General features: G+C 39.7%; 1 protein-coding gene across 1 annotated transcript in view; it reads left to right on the forward strand.

The window, feature by feature from the left end:
• The window catches only part of LOC121423697 (feline leukemia virus subgroup C receptor-related protein 2-like), a 50165-nt gene that overhangs the window by 15264 nt on the left and 18252 nt on the right, over nt 1-16649 (forward strand). The window lies entirely within an intron of this gene.

A 16649-nucleotide genomic window follows, 5' to 3' on the forward strand; every position in this document is an offset into this window, starting at 1 on the left:
ACTAGTCACCTGACTTCCCTTATATGCTTTTCACACTGCATTTCCTTAACCCCATACTATCCTTAACCTCTGGACTATCCGTAACCCCATACTATCTTTCTTCAGTTTCACATTGTCTTTCTTAATCCCATACTATTTGCTTTATAGCTGGGGTTAACACCTTAACCCCAGACTATCACGCAACTCTTGAATATTGATGATTTTGCTACACAGGGCGTGATTAACGTGTAATTTCGACCTCTGTGATTGGCTAATGCTTACCCCCACTTTTCCTTGCCCTGATTTCGTTTCACAGTGCATTTCTTAGCACTGCAACTGTGGTGCTAGCACCATAATAAGCCGGCTAACGTTTTTTTTTTTTGCAGGGCAAGATAGTACCATACTTTTTACCGTGCCAGCCCACTTTGCTAAAGCGTAGTGTGAAACCAAAGTGAGTGGGCTAAGCTTAACCCGTGGTAATTAGTGGGGCTCAGACCCCCTCCCCTTAGCCCCACTTTCACACCTTCCCTTTGGTGTAAATTCTTCACCTTTTGCACAACATGCTCTTGGTGTAGGAATTTGTGCACAGTTCTCTGGTTATTAAACACAGCGAGACCCGAGTCTCCCCGGGCCGCGAGCCTCCCATTGTGCTACACTATGGGGGTTTTCACACCACCCCAGTATTATACCCTTCCCCTCGGCATTTAGTGCACTACAGGGGAACCATGCCTATGATCGACTTAGCCTCAACCTGTTTTGGTTTGGCGTGGTAGTACTAGGATACCTCCTACCCTGCATAGCGTGCTACCTATCTGAAGCCTAGCCTCACCCTCATTTGTAGGGGAGTCTGCTGGGCCGGAGCACAAGCCTTTCCGCCTACCTTCATTTTTGTTGTGGAAAATAAACTTCAAATAAATCTAGGTTTTACATTTGAGGCTTTTGAGAGATGCTTGTTGCATCTCTTCAGGTCGGGCATGTATGAGCTCATTTCATACACCATCACAACCAGTCTCAACCAGAGATGCTTTGGTCAGGTGGTTTATGGCGGCCGACTTCACTGTGAAAGTATGAGGTTCGATTCTTGGCACGGCTCTTGTCCAAGACATTATACGTATACATTAAACATTATAGAATATATACATGTATATAATTGCCCTTATATCTTGCATCTAGATATAAAGAGGCTTATGCTTATTGATATACCCCTTGGGCTAACAGGTCCTTGTGGCCAGGGGCGAGCCTAATTTCAGGGCAACATGTCATTTGGCGAATGCTCAAAGAGGCGGTTTAACGTGCGTGCAAGCAAGATATAGGTGTGAGCGAAAGTGACATGGGTTCGCTGGAAAATCTGTGAACATAATATTCGAGGGTAGTCCATGAAACATGAACTAGCAAAATAAATGGATACAATCCGACTCTATGAAAATCTGGTACTTTCATGATTTATTACAATATAGTACAGTGAGAAATGAGAATGTTGGGATGTGATATCTTCAGTTTGCTGCATCTAAATGCATGTCAAACATTAAAACTTTGCTTTGTTGATATTTTTTTCCAAGTTTGATGATTTTTCGTGTTTAATTTTACTCTGTTATCGTCATATCATAAGATCATTTTTATTCTAATCCTACCCATTTTTATAGCTTATTGCAATTGGTTATTGAGAAAGCTGACATGAATTTTGATGAATGTCATTGTTGATTTTATTATCTATCACAGAGGTTTCAAGATTGACTATTGTCTTTCTCATTATGTAAAATAATTGGTTATCATCCATTTTTAATCAGATCCAGGACTAAAAGAATGAAATGTTTCAATTTTGTCATTTCCTAGATAAATTTCTAAGAGAAAATAGGATGGAAAAATAGAATTAAGGAATTCTCATCCCTGACAATCTTACATTTAGATCATTGAAGAATGCATCATGGGAACATATCTGTGTCTAATGAATGATAATGTTGGAGGCAAATGCCATTAATTCAGCTTTATCACACAAAGGGATTGTTGCTTTAAAGTGTTTAACATTTCAGTAATATTACTGAAATGCTGCAGATTGATACTCGGGGGGAAAGAAAGCTCTGGTATTATTCTGTACATCGCTTGAACGAAAAAAAAAGACGAATGACTCATACACTTCAGTAAAGTACAACGCAACATTAGGCTGGGATATTAAGCTCGTGGCAGTAGGCCGCCTCATCTCCATCAGCCCAAGTGTGCATTGTATCTGATATATAAAGTAAAATGGCAAAAAAATCTCAAGATTGTGTGGGGTGGCCTAATGGCTTGCTCTTTAATCCTAGATTAGGGTCCCTTTTTCAGGATGAGTCTCGTCAATGCTGTCCACTCATCAATGGATGTGGACCCAACTTCATATTTTTGGTTAAGTTAAGTAGTGCGCTTTTTGGTGAGTGATTCAGCTAATTTGCAAGACTTACATAAAGTTCTTATGACAATGCACTTGCACTTGGGTTTTTACTAGAAATAATTCATTATATAATTGATACAGTGTAATATTAATATTTTATTATTTTATCATGATGATTATAATTACTTACCATTGCGCACTATAGGTATTGAAACATGGATCCTAAAGTATGTTTTGTGACCTAATATTATTCCTGTAATCATGCCAGAACCTTCTTGTCAGGGTGATTGGGACAGGGTACTTACAATTATGCAATTTATCTTTATCAAGTCTATTCAGGGTAGAATCGGCGCATACAATTGACAGAGTTACTCTGCGCATTTTGATGATGGTTGATGTTTGCCAAGAGCAATACCTCACAATCAGGACTGGAATCCACGAGAGCATTATTCGTCATGTAGTGAAATCTCTTGTCAAGAAAATGGATCCATAAATTGTTTGTACTGATGAAATGCAAGAAGGAAGAAGTGCACTCCAAACGAATGCATGTACATTCGAATGGGTGAAACATTGGATAAAAAAATGAGACCAATATTTGTTTTCTTCAGACAGTTGCTTATCTAGGAAAACAATGTAAGTGACAAACCCTAAATTTTGTGCCCTTCAAACATTGTCAGGGCTAGTGCTAAATCCATATTTTTTATTGTTCGAAATAGACATCGGAAATTAAATACTCTGAAAATTTGCTTTGCCCAATTGATTGTGGGCCTGGCAGCCGCTGTGCAGCGCCAGATCGACGAGGCTCTATCCCTTTATTTGTTGAACGCTAGACAGGGTAGCCGCAACTCCCATCTTTTAACGTCTTTTGGTCTGATGCGGCTGGGGTTTGAACCCCCGACCTCCCGGTTGTGAGATGATGCTCTACCAACTGAGCCCAATTATTCCACAGGTTTTGCATTTCGGGCAAGACTGCCAGAGGCATTCCACTTGTTTAATATTATGTCTTTGGAATTGATTATTTTAAGATTTTACACAGTTTACTTAAGTTTGAATGATTACAAAATCTATCATGTTCTTTAATATTAGTGGATAAAAGTAGAAAGAAAGAAGAATTGCAGCTGTTACATGTGTACATGTTTTCCTGAAAAAAGTATAAATTGAAATGGTGATCAAGTTTCCAGATGCATTTAGAATGCCGAAATGAGGTTCCATCATGAAATTGATTGGAGTAGACAACTTCCATAAAATAACTTGAAACCAAATGCCAAAAGAAAGTTTTGGGAGCTAGAGAGAGCAACCCGTAGAGGCCAACAAAGGCCAACAACAAAAATCCCGGTTTCACGTACTCTGGCCCCAGCTTCCCAAAGCGTATTCCCACCAACTCAATGTTCGAAAATACCACGTATTCTTTGATCTGGAAATTTACTCTAATCTATCCCAATCAGAAAATACCAGGAATTTTTGCCAGTGTAAAAGCAAAATACATGTATTATTCCCAAAGAAAATATCTGCTTATTAGGTACATGTCTCTTGAAATAACAAGAACTTTCACTGAGAATTTCCAAGGTTACAGGTATTCTAGCAGTAAAGCAATTTAGTTATACAAGAACTTTCTTAACCCAGCTAGTAGATGAACATGGATGCCATGGGATGCTGAGCTAACGTCCGAGCGATTTTGAATATTGTGCCTCGCCTGCTAATAGACCATGCTGCAGTATTTTTGTAAATTCAAGAACCTCAGAGTCTGAATCTGGTCGATTTGCCAATTAATGGGTATTTTGATGCCTAAACAAATTCTCTTAAATTTACGGGTTTTCTAGTGAAAACTGGTCTAAATAAGCCTACAAGTTGTGTTTGTCTGGCCAGTCTATAAATCTCACAGGTACAGAGTATTCTTTTGTTCAGATATATAGAGAAAATAACAATGTTTTTTTCTGTCTGAAATTTCTGACAGCTTCGTGTACTTCCCATGAACTTCAACCTTAGATGATAGGAAACAAGTGATCTTGAATACATACAGTACATGTACTACTTTACCTGTTGCAGTGAGCCTTTGAAACCCTTTCCAGGGTTTTTTATTCGCTGAAATTTCTATTTTCACTTTCATGTATTTTGTACATAAGGAAACACTTGACATAACAATACGTAAAACAACAATTATTTTTCTTGTTTATGAAATGACAATCTTTCATTTTGCAGTAAAAAATTTATGTTTTTTGTTTTCTTATCCTGTACTTCTTTGTAATTATTCTTGGAAGACCTATCAATCAAATTCAAATTGAATGAATTGAAAATGGTGGATGTGACCATCTCAGACAACAGGACAAATGAAGAAATTACAGGCTGAGCAATTTAGCATTACATTTGAAGTGATAAAGCTATGAAAAATAAAAAAAACTGAAAAAATTAATTTGTATAAAATTGGATGGGGCATAATGTTATTTTATTTACTTCAATAATCGTGAATTTATCTACCGGTACTTTTGCTAGTTCATATTTGATGGACTGCCCTCAAAAATATGTATGTACACAGATTTTGCACGATAACGATATTTTCTAGCGAACTCGTGTTTACTTCCGCCGCTCACCTATATCATGCTAGCACCATGTTAAAACTTATCTTTGTTTCTTTGCCCTTGCAGAGTTGAGATGTCTCTAAGAAAGTCTCTTCTTGAAAGAGCTAAGTACACTTCCAAAATACGTTTTTTAGGTCATATTTTGTTGCTTCTTGGCAACCAGTTTCAATGCCAACCCTTTTCACTTTGGTGTTGGATGGTTTGGCTTGTTTTCTTTTCTCTGAGTGTGACTTTTAAGCAATTTTCTTTGCTTCTTCCTTTTCTATCCCAGTGTACTATTTTTGTACACGGTGCTTATGCGAGGTCTTCTTCCTCCCATAGCTCCCCGCTCTCTCTTGCATGATAGCTTTTTTTTACTCCTGGTCTTAACTTATTCTTGTCTTTTGTTAAGCGAATATATTCTCATTTGCTTCACAGCCGGAGTTTCGGGCATCTCTTATTCTCTTATAGGTTCGAAACATGAATTCTTCCTCTGCTTTCCTTCAGCCCCCCACTTTTTTCCAAAAGCGAGTACAAAAACGTAAAAATGGCCATATGATTGTGATTTTTGCACGGTCACCCCCCCCTTTCCACTTAGCTCAGCACCCTACTTTGAAAAACGTTTTGCGGCCCCTGCTAGGGTGCAATGGAGGAGAAAAACAAGGCATACCTTCCCCAATCTTAAGGGTGGTGCCTTTTCACCGGGCTGGACGGAAATACTTTACAGTATTGATTCTTCATTGACTGCCAAACCATGGTCGTATCAGTTAACTAAGCTGTCCTGGGAGCCAGGGAGCTCCAGTAGGTAATCAGGGTTTCCTCAATGCATTTGGGTAGCCCCCGCTAGAATTTCAATGAGATACCATGGGGTTTTTCGTTGGCAGTCCGGCACGACTTCCCTGGAGCAGTTGAGACCTTTTGTTTTCTGAGACGAGCCATGTGGACGTACGAGATTAAGGGATTTTTGGAGCACTGCGCATGCGCGAAGTATTCTGTGACGAGCCTTCTCGTTCACTGCCCAAATCTGTGACTCGTATTTGAAGGTTTTGACGTTCGCTGTCATAGTGCTCGAACGAGCGCTTGTTCGTGCATGATGACGTCATCGAAGCTTAGCAAAAATGAATGAAGCCGCATCAACACTTGGGTTCTGTTGATTCAGCAGGGCTGGTAAACTGCAAATTACTGCCTGTTACCGGCTTTTCCATTACATTTAGTGTGTCCTGTTTTCAGACACTACATATCCGATAGGTAATTTCCAAACAACTGTGTTTTTGCGGCTTTTTGCGCAAGAGTGCAAGTGTTGCACCCTCAGTCGCCCCACTGGTTCGTAGGGTGATGCTGCGCCTGGCTCTCCGGCCGAGCATCGGCAGACGGCCCGCTCGCTATCACGCGGGTATATGCTGTTATCTGGTACGGGCCCAGTACGGGTACGTCGATTAAGTCGAAACTGTTTTCATCAATGCACGAACGTGATACTGAACGAGCGGTGTCACCACCTCCGGTGAACTAGGAATACGTTGCAGTCGCAGACAATCGAAATCTCTCTAGTATCTTTCGTTACTGGTCACGCCAGGCTTATTTCGCCCTGGCTCCAATTCACGTTTACTGCCTCAGATCATGCCACTGGTCAGGCGTGATTTGATCTTGTCACACCCAAACCCATTCTGGCACTCCTAGCTGGCAGCAAGTCCTTTTCTCGAGCATGAGCACTGGCTTTTGGCCACTGCTCTACTCCCTGTGTCATCTGGGATGGGCTGAGGTTGGTTTACCACTCCTTGAGGGAACGTTCACACCTCAACCTTTTGGGAAAAGTCCACTTCTTTCTGAGTTCAGCACAATTCACTTCAAGTCATTTATTATTCAACCATCAATAGGATAAAAACAGTACAACATAAAGTATTAATAAAGTATCAGAAAAAAACAAAACAAATAGATGGTTCGGAGACCTGGAGAAGCGATGCTCATAAAAGGGGTCACCACGATAAAAATCACAGTGGCGGGTTGGGGCTTATTATAGGAAAGTAGTCACCTGACTTCCTTTAGTGTACTTCGCCCCTGTGGGGCTTTCACACTGCTGTAGATGGCTTGTAGTTTTTGCCTCTTTCGGCGAGAATTTTTTTTTTTTACCACAGACCGGATGTGATAGAGCACACCCGAGTGTTGCTTTGCTTGGGTGTGTTACCAAGGAGGGTTTCACACGCTCCTGTCGTGAATTCCTCACCTTTTGCACAACGTGTTCTTGGGTGTAGGAATTTGTGCACAGGTCTCTCTGCTTTCAAGCACAGCCAGACCTGAGCCTCTCCAGGCTGCAAGCATCCCGTTATGCTACACTTTGGGGGCTTTCACACCACCCCAGTATTATACTCTTCCCCTCGGCACTAAGTGCTCTTAAGGGGAACGATACCTATACCTCATTGTTGGACGAAACAATCAATATAACTTCAACCTCCAATCTAGAATTTACTTTAGATTGTTGAAGCACTTGTCCCAAGTGCCCTCCAAGGAGGAAACTTGTACCTTTTTACACAGGATTTTCTTAACCTCGGACTATCGCTAACCCCGTACTATCCTTAACCCTGTACTATTTTTTTTCCTTTTCACACATGCCAAATTGTTATTGCTAACCCTGGATAAGGAATGCTTGCTTTTCACACACGAAACTCGCTAACCCCGGACTAGTGGTAGCTTATGAATATTAACGAGCGTGGATGAGGAAAGTATTAAAACACGAATTCCAACTTGCTGACTTCCGTGTTTGCTGTTCATGAATATACATTATGCTTACCTCTGATTGGACAACAGGGTCGACTCTGTTGCGGGGCATGAATGGGAGCGCTTAGCCAACTTTCGTTTACACTAGCGATCTTAACCCCGTACTATCGCTCTTAGCACCGCAATTGCTGAGATAACCCTGCTTTTTTTGCAGGGCCATATAATCCTGTACTATAGGTGGGGTTAGCCCACTTTGCAAAGATGCTGTGTAAAAAGAAAGTGGGCTAAGCTTAACCCCGTACTATAGGTGGGGCTAAAGTGTCATTTAGCCCCACCAATAGTACGGGGTTAAGTAAATTTAGCGTGTGTAAAAAGGGTATTGGAGTCTGTCTAAAGCTTTTTTCGCCATAGCATATTCTCCGTTTGAGCCTAGTTTAGGCCTTCTTGATCACATTGCGTGCTTATCTTTTAGGCAGGAGAGGCATAGTATCCGGCCGATTCTGAAGCCTCCTATCTTGGCCAAGAATTACACGATTCCTTCTAGACCTGTTATCATCCGGATGTTCGAGTGGTATCTTGAAATGACATGGTATGTTCGCTTATTCGAACGTCCTTTTTATTCTTTCGTGCTTTTTGCCTTTCCAGCTTCTTTGCTTTGGATCATTTTGGCAATCAATGCGATGGGCGCAGGTGCATTGTGGCCGGAGGCTCTCAGTACTAGAAGTATCGACTCGTCTTGAGCACTTTTCTTCAAAGTGCTCTCCTTGACGACTTACAACGCATCTGGCGTTATTCATTTTCCTTACGTAAGGAAAATTCCGGGGCTGTGGAGAGTTTGCGCCCTCAGCCTTGAAAGCAGCGGCCTCATCTCCATCTCCCTTGAACTTAGTTTAATATTTCCTTTTGTGACATGCTCCCCAAGGTTTTCTGTGCCAGTCTAACAAAAGTAGATGGATACATGTACATCACAATTAATTGAAGTAAAATCATGAAAATACTTATCCGATTTTTTTATGTGTGAGATAATCAGATGTATCCATCTACCGTACTATCCCACCTTTTGTCCCTCGCCTTGCATAGCAACATGTTCTTTTTGTGAGTGCACAAAGAAGAGGTTTAATGTGCGTGCTAACATGATGTGTGAGCGGAAGTAGATATGGGTTCGCCAGGTGATGGCGCTTTTGGGCACAAATCTGTGTACATATATATTCGAGGGCAGTCCATGAAACATGAACTAGCAAAAGTAGATGGACACATCCAATTATCTCGTAAATCAGAAAATGAGGTAAATAATTTCGTATATAGTGAAGAAATTATTCTAATGAATATGCAGTGAGTAAAATGATGTCATGTCCCAACTTACTCTTTTGTATTTTTCAGATTCATGTTAGTGCAAATTGTATCCTCCAAGAATATAAAAATATAATTGACTTCTGGTAATTTGCAAGATGATGATTGCTGAAAACTGATTTGTTACACTAGAGACATTTATAAGTATGAAAATATGAAATAATTATGATTTCATGTCACAAAACAAGAATCTATGATAATAGGAAGTGATGACATAATCAGCTCACATATGACGGCATGCATAACTATTAAAAACTTTCAAAATTCAATAACTTGATTATGATAGATTTATGAAATTTTTAGCATTTGATCATCAAATTTTAATTGATTTGTATTGATAATATTTTCAGCCTGGGGGTTCCCCTCCAAGTCAGTTTTAATCTACATGTACATCTTGTATTATATGTTTACATGATTTGTTTGCCTACTTGAAGTGTTGATAGAAAAAAAATCTTCAGGGGCTTATTTATCAAACCTGACATTTTTTCATTAAAATGAAAAATGTCAGCAAAGTATATATGTTTTACCAGAACAGTCATTTATGTCTACTTGAACTTTAGCATGTGCATTCTGCTAGTAACAATCAAGAAATAATGCTAATGCAGTAATTATGCCACAAAAAAGAAAGGTAAATATTTGTCTTTTATTTTGATACTCCCACTTGGAGGGTCCTTGCAAATATTACTACAAAACCCATACTCTGTGGCCGTGCAGTCAATGGGCAAAAGCAGGATGAAGTCTTGTCAGTTGTGATTTCCCCCATAACAGTCCTGATTTTGAGATGCAGGAAAGACAAAAAAAAAAATTGGTTTTGATGACGTTTTGTCTCATGAAATTCAATTCAGGTTAATCGTCTGAATTGTGAAAAAGCTGTCTCAAATTGATTGAGGATGGTAAATACTTGTCAGGCTGCTTAAGCTGCCTGTATAGATAATACATTTGAATCACCAAAATGATAAGATTGACTTGGTTCTGCTGAGAAGTAAGAGCACATTAGGATTGCATTAATACATTGTACACTGCAAGGTATAGCGTTATAAGTTTAATAGCGCAAAATCAGAAATAGAATTAGAAGCTCCCATATAAAGGAACTATATCTAGGTACTTTACTTCATATTGATCATCAGGGTCTGGGGCGTAACACAAATATTAGCGATTAATCGTACGCTTGATTATCACAATTAAATGTACATTTTAGCCAATGCAATCAATAAATAACAAAGGTTCTATGATCACTGCTAAGCTGCTTGTGTTGCAGCCCCCTGGAGTCTGGAAAGAATTTGGTTTATTTTGGTGTGACCTATTAAATTCTTTTAGGGTGTGTTTATGCTTCCATTGCGAGGACAGAATCAGCGATTTCAAACGTCGATTCAAAACGCTGATCGTAAACGTGGTTCTGGGAGTGCTGTTTCTGCTTAACTTTTCAGAGCAAATCATGATCTCCAGCTGGCTTCGCATCGTAAAGCGAGGTCAAATTGGGCGCACCTTTTTTCGAAAGTTTTTTCCGATTGCCTGCGGATTTTCATCTCACCGGAAGTATGTACCAAATGACGTCATTTAAACACGTTAACGATCGTGGTTCTGTTTATACTTCCCCAGAAAGCCTGATTCTGGTCAAACGACGTTTACAAACGCACCTTTTTGTGAGTTTACGATCGGCGTTTTGAAACAGCATTTAAATGAAAGTAAGCATGGACGCAACCGTGTTTTGGACTAACCACGTTTGGAAACACTGATTCTGGCCTGAAAAGTGGAAGCATAAACACGGCCTTATTCCCTGCCTAGATTGAGGGCAAGTTTTATAGGGATCGCTGATAAACTGTTGGGGTGGGCTGTACAGTATTTTTTTTAGCTTTTATTATAAAAACCAACCTGACATCAGGATGACTGAACTTCCCCTTGAAATGTTACTGAAGTTTTAGGGATATGAATTATTTTGCTTGGTCATGATAGATTGTTGAGTTTTAAGAAGAAAAGTAATTTGATTACAAGGTTAGAACAGGCTTTATAAAGGGCAATGCCAGTTTCCAGAAGGCACAATTAATTCTATAATACTGTACAGCAGCACAAAAAGAAAAGGTACAAAACTACAAAAATCTCCAAGGCCAATGGGAGCGGCATTTAGGCCAGGCCATAGGACATTTAAGGACATGGTATTGATAGCCTTGGGAATTCCATTTTATGCCCTGTGAGAGATTATCAATCATGGTACTATGTCCAAATTGATTTTTTGATTTAATTAAAGGGAAAACAATTGGGAGATACTGTAAAATGCGCGATTCAGACTAGTCCAGCAATCTCTGAATGTGTCTAAAAATGTCTGAAAGTGACCTGATACCCTTTTCATAAAGTTCCTCCAATTACCCGCCTAAGAGTAATGCGGATAATTCAATAAAAATTGCGTTCATAAACTCCGAAAATAAGCCGCATTATTTTTACGAGCGCCCGTCCTGAAAAAGGCGGATAATCGCTATGACAACTGGACACGCCCCCTCCGATGCGGTTGTGTTGGAAAAGGGTGACCTTGTGACCGCACCATGGCAATTATCCGCATTATTTGGAAATGCGTTCATAAACTCAAAATCTTATCCCGATGCCGCTATTATGCGGATAATAGCAGCATCAGAGTAATGCGGATAACTCTTGTCCTCCAATTTTTACGACCAAATTATGCTGCTATTAGCCGCCTAATTCATTTTAATTGGGTTTATGAAAGGGGTATGAGTCAGAAGAGGTTACACGTTCGGAAACTTCGCAGCTTGCACTCTCACTGGGTGTGAGCTGGACTGCTCATTGAGCTAGATGAAGCCGATCGATTGCAGCCTAAAAGCAGGCTTGGGCGATTGGATGAGGAGTCTGCCCTCCACCTTCTCTATCACCATGGTTTGCAGGCCCTCGGTCTGATTCTTAGCAGCAATAGCTTGCACGCAGCTGCATACACGGTGCAGCGAATCAAATAGACAAGCTATCCCAATTTGTTCAGTTCAATTTCGCTGGTCCCTAAATATGAAGATTATATTGCCTGCAGTCCAGAGAAAGCGAATTGCTCATGAATACATGAATTACCCCTGGCTGGTCACTTTAAATATGGATTTTACATTTGCAGAAGTGTATTGAAATACCCTAGGTTAACATTTCATACCTACGTTGTACATGTACCAGTAATCCAAGTTATCTCATTTCCAAGTAAATAAGTTAGTAGGCCTATATTGTCTCTATCGGGAAATGGGTTTCCTGGTTGGTATGGATACAGTTGTAGAATTCATTAGAACATATAAGTGGTAGTCTCCGGGGTAGTCTGTAATGATGAAACATGCTGAGAAAACGTGATGGTATGGTATTGAGTACAAAGATATGTATGCACGTGTTAGCTTCATAAGGCGGTGCAGCATCAGCCCGAGTTTGCCCAATCTCGAGATTTTTAGCATGATCGGCCCTCTTCGCGATTAATCTCGTGATTCAAGAAACCCTGTCTGCACCAGTGCAAGATGAGCAATTCGTGCTCGAGCGAGACATTGATGCATTATGATGTGACGCTATGAATGAATAATCCTGAGTCCATCTGCACCTGTAAATTAGCGGAATAATTTGTAAATAGCGCACTATTTTGCAAATAATCCTAAGTTGACTTTGAATAGCAATCTCAAGATTAATCCAGCGAACTATCCCAATGATTACGTGTCCATTACAAATAATGTCGAGATTGATCAGGAAAATTTGCTGGATCAGAAATAGCATACTAATTTGAAAACTATAGCGGTCAGTGCATGAGTAACCAGGTGTTTTGCCAAAGTAAATACCATTTGTTAGTTTCAATTTAATGAAGCAAATACCAGTGATTACTAGTGCAGTGACTATTGAAACATATTTACCATAGCCCTTTATGCTTAACTTGGACATCAGCAAAACACTGTCCTGCCAAGTTCCTACGGGAGTTACCATAAACAAAAAACAGAATATTAGTGGGGCTGTCACATTCTTATGTCATATACATGTAGGGTGCATTTATGTACCCCTTTTTTTTAAATCCTAGAATCTTGATTTGAATCATGAATAGAAACACAGTTCTGCAGAATCACGGTTGTGTCTAGGTTTGTTTTTTATATCATGGTTCATGTTTGTGATTCCCATAAAACCATTTTCTGTCAAGTAGAGTTGTTTTTCTACCTCGCTTCCACCCTGGTCTGAGCAGGCCGAAATTTTGAAAAATCCTTCCCGACACAGTCCTGCTTTTCTCCCAGTGAAGCATCTTAACAGGAAGGAGGGGTTGATTCCCATAAAACCATTTTTCTCAAATAAAGTGTGTTGCAGAATTTTTGTCGCAAATTGAAATCTGCCTTAAGAATTGAAATCTTGATTTTGCCTCACATCTTAACAGCTAGTATTGGCAGTATGAACAACTCACGCTGAATATAATCTCATTAAAGCAAGCCCATCCTATGGGACGTATTATAGTATCACTCTCATTGTCAGTCAGTCAGTTAAGTTAACGCGATTACTTCAGTTTAACTTAGTCTAACTTCTAAGCTCACATAATTTTATGTGTATGATACTAGCATGGATCACAGGAAGCTTTGTTGAGTTTGAGGTTAAGAGGTCAAAGGTCAAGATCACAGTGACATGTTTTCATCTTACCCTTCTGAAGTCCTTGGTAACGCGATAACTTTATTTCAACTTAACCTACGCTCATATCATCAGCGCTCATCCGAACCGTCATATCAGTCAATTTTGGTTTTAAAAAAATCGACGTTGAGATTTATGCATAAAATACAAGTACAAGTCCTACTGTATTCATAACTATTAAAATTTCTAGGCACAATTTATTTCATTTTCTGAGATGTGAGAGGATTTTCATGGCAATGCCATAAAATTTTTTAAATAAAATGCACAAATCCCAGAGGAAACGTGTACTGAAACAGCAATACGACATTTTGACTGACCGCGATTTCAATTTGCGTGGTTAGCCAAACCGTCTTATCTGCACTGGGCACTGCATTGACTTTGCACGTGAAAAGGGAAACAACGTTTTGACTGATCGCGCACGTTGAAATCGCGGTCAGGGTAAATCTAAACCACTCAAACTGAAATTACAAGCATGGAGCTCTTTTGCGATATTTTCTCTGATTCTTGGTTTTGTTGTAAAAATAAGGATACCAATGTCAAGCAATTGTCTTGGTCTTTCCCAACCATGTATTTTTCTAGCAATGAATATGTTGTAAGGCTGGGGAACTATGTGTGAAAATAATAAACTTTGAAGTCCATTTTCTGTAAAGTAGGCTTGCACCATCGTATGGGTGATGCAACGGTTCGGATGTCCGCCAACAATTTGGTGTGTATGATACTAGCATGGATCCCAGGAAGCCTATTGATTGTGGAGCGTTGTGGCCCAGTGGATTAGTCTTCTGACTTTGAAACAGGGGGTTATGGTTTTGAATCCCAGCCATGGCATAATTTCCTTCAGCTAGAAACTTGTCCAGATTGTGCTGCACTTAACCCAGGTGAGGTGAATGGGTACCCGGTAGGAAGAAATTCCTTGAATACTTGAGCACCTAGGCAGATCAGCTGAAACTGGGGAATAATAATAGCAGGGCCCGCTGGTAGAACAGTTTTCGAAATTGAAGTGGCTTCCCTACGTAAATATACTTACATTATTATTTTGGGGTCCAAAGGTCAAGGTCACACTGACATGTTATCATCTTTGTAAATGTGATAACTTTAGTTTAACTTAAACTACATATAGGCTCATATAATTCGGTGTGTTTGATACTAGCATGGATCCTAGGAAGCCTATTGATTTTGAAATCAAAAGGTCAAAGGTCAAGATCACGGTAACATGTTTTCATTTTACCCTTTACGTATAGGTAGCAAAAATAGTTACCCACAAGCCCAAGGGGGGGAATACTTGACCAAAAAAGTAGTAGGGATGTGCCGTGGAGGAGACAGAAAACGGGGGCCTTAGAGCGGGCTTATTGTAAAAAGGAGGGTCCTCAGAACGGGCTTCAGAACTACAAATGTTTGTGAAAATGGGGGTTCTTGGAATGGGTCGCCTGCGTGTGAGTGCGTATGCAACCCTATGGAATGGGCATATGTGCATGCAGCTAGGTCGGCAACACGGGCGCTGGCGCAGAGGCGATAGTTGGACAGTGCTCTGCGGCCGCTTTTCACCAAAATTGCGGCTCATTGTAGCAGATCAATGCGACCAGAGCAGCGTAACGGAAGATACATGTATGCGAAGCTTTGAAGGGTATTTCTTTTTTTTCGCAATAAGAAAAAAAATGACATGCTTTGGAGCAGTTTTCTTTGTTCTTTTTCTCAATGAGACAAAAATGCTATGCCTTGGAACGGAAATTTGAGTGTAAAAATGGCACTACGAGGAGGACAAAACTACATACCCACTATGCATTATATACTCAGTCCCCCCCCCCCCCCCCTCCCCCGGGCTCACAAGTCACACACAAAGTCAAGGCTTGCCAAGGAACGATGTGACAGGGCTAGGAAATTAGAACTATTTGGGGGTAATAGGGATAATTGAGACCCTATCCCTATTTGCTTTCTTTGTCAGAAAAATCTTGAAAATGTTCTTGCAAGAGAAATTAAGTCATCTTCAGGAAGCTTAATGTTGAAACTTACTTTTTCCTGAAAAGAAACCACAAATGGGACTCCCTGCCCATCAACAATAGGATAATTACGATCGTCTCAGGAAAAAGTAGATTTAGACACGTAAACAGGACCTATGAAATTAGAGGTATGTGTAGAATTGATGGTTGTAAACGACTATTTGATAATACCTGCTAAAATAAAGTAGGTTAATGAGGCAAGGCTTCTAGATAGAGAGATGATGATTAAGATATAATGGAGCTGTACAAGGTCACTTTGAATTTTACTTGTGAAAAATCCCCCCCCCCTTAATTTTGCATCTTAACCTTTCCCATGGAGAGAGAAGACCAAGTAGAGAGAGGAATATGCCAAAAAAACTACTGCTCCTTTTAACTTTGTATTGTTTGTTCATTCATCAGATTGAAAATTCAGAATGTATGCACTATACACAGTATAAAATATTAAGTAACGCTGTTTACTATATGAACCTTACAGTAATTGTTAAACTGTTTAAACAAGTGTTTAAATCTTAAGCAACAAAGTTTGATTTTCAATATCTAATCTTCAATAAATTAAACATGATTGTTTAAACGGTTAAACAAATACTGTAAGGTTCATATAGTAAAACAGCGTTGTATAAAATCTTAAACAGGGCTATTCCACGGTTACTCACGTTACATTTGAGAAACCTTGACTCATACTTGGAGCTGTAACTCCATTATTATTGATAGGAACTAAACATCTCCGTATCACAACAAAGTACACAGTCTGACTATCCTTTGTATAAAAACAAAACTTGGGAAATTCTATTATGCTCCTGGCAAATCTTTGGAATGTGTCGGTTACTCACGTTACAGATTTGTCCCAACCTGTGGAATTGCCCAACAGCGTTTTTACTACTGTAAAAAGTAATGTGTAATTGTAAAATATCCCTATTCTGTAAAATTATCTATATACTATCCTGCCCTGAAATTAAATGTTGACAGCAAAATGTTGTACCCCTTCAATAAGAAGTTCACTCTGAAATCAAAGTTTGTTTTCATACACACAGAAAATACAAGAAATTTAATGGTATTATGGTGAAAATAAAT

Source organism: Lytechinus variegatus, chromosome 1 (genome assembly GCF_018143015.1).
Source record: "Lytechinus variegatus isolate NC3 chromosome 1, Lvar_3.0, whole genome shotgun sequence".
Taxonomy (NCBI): Eukaryota; Metazoa; Echinodermata; class Echinoidea; order Temnopleuroida; family Toxopneustidae; genus Lytechinus; species Lytechinus variegatus.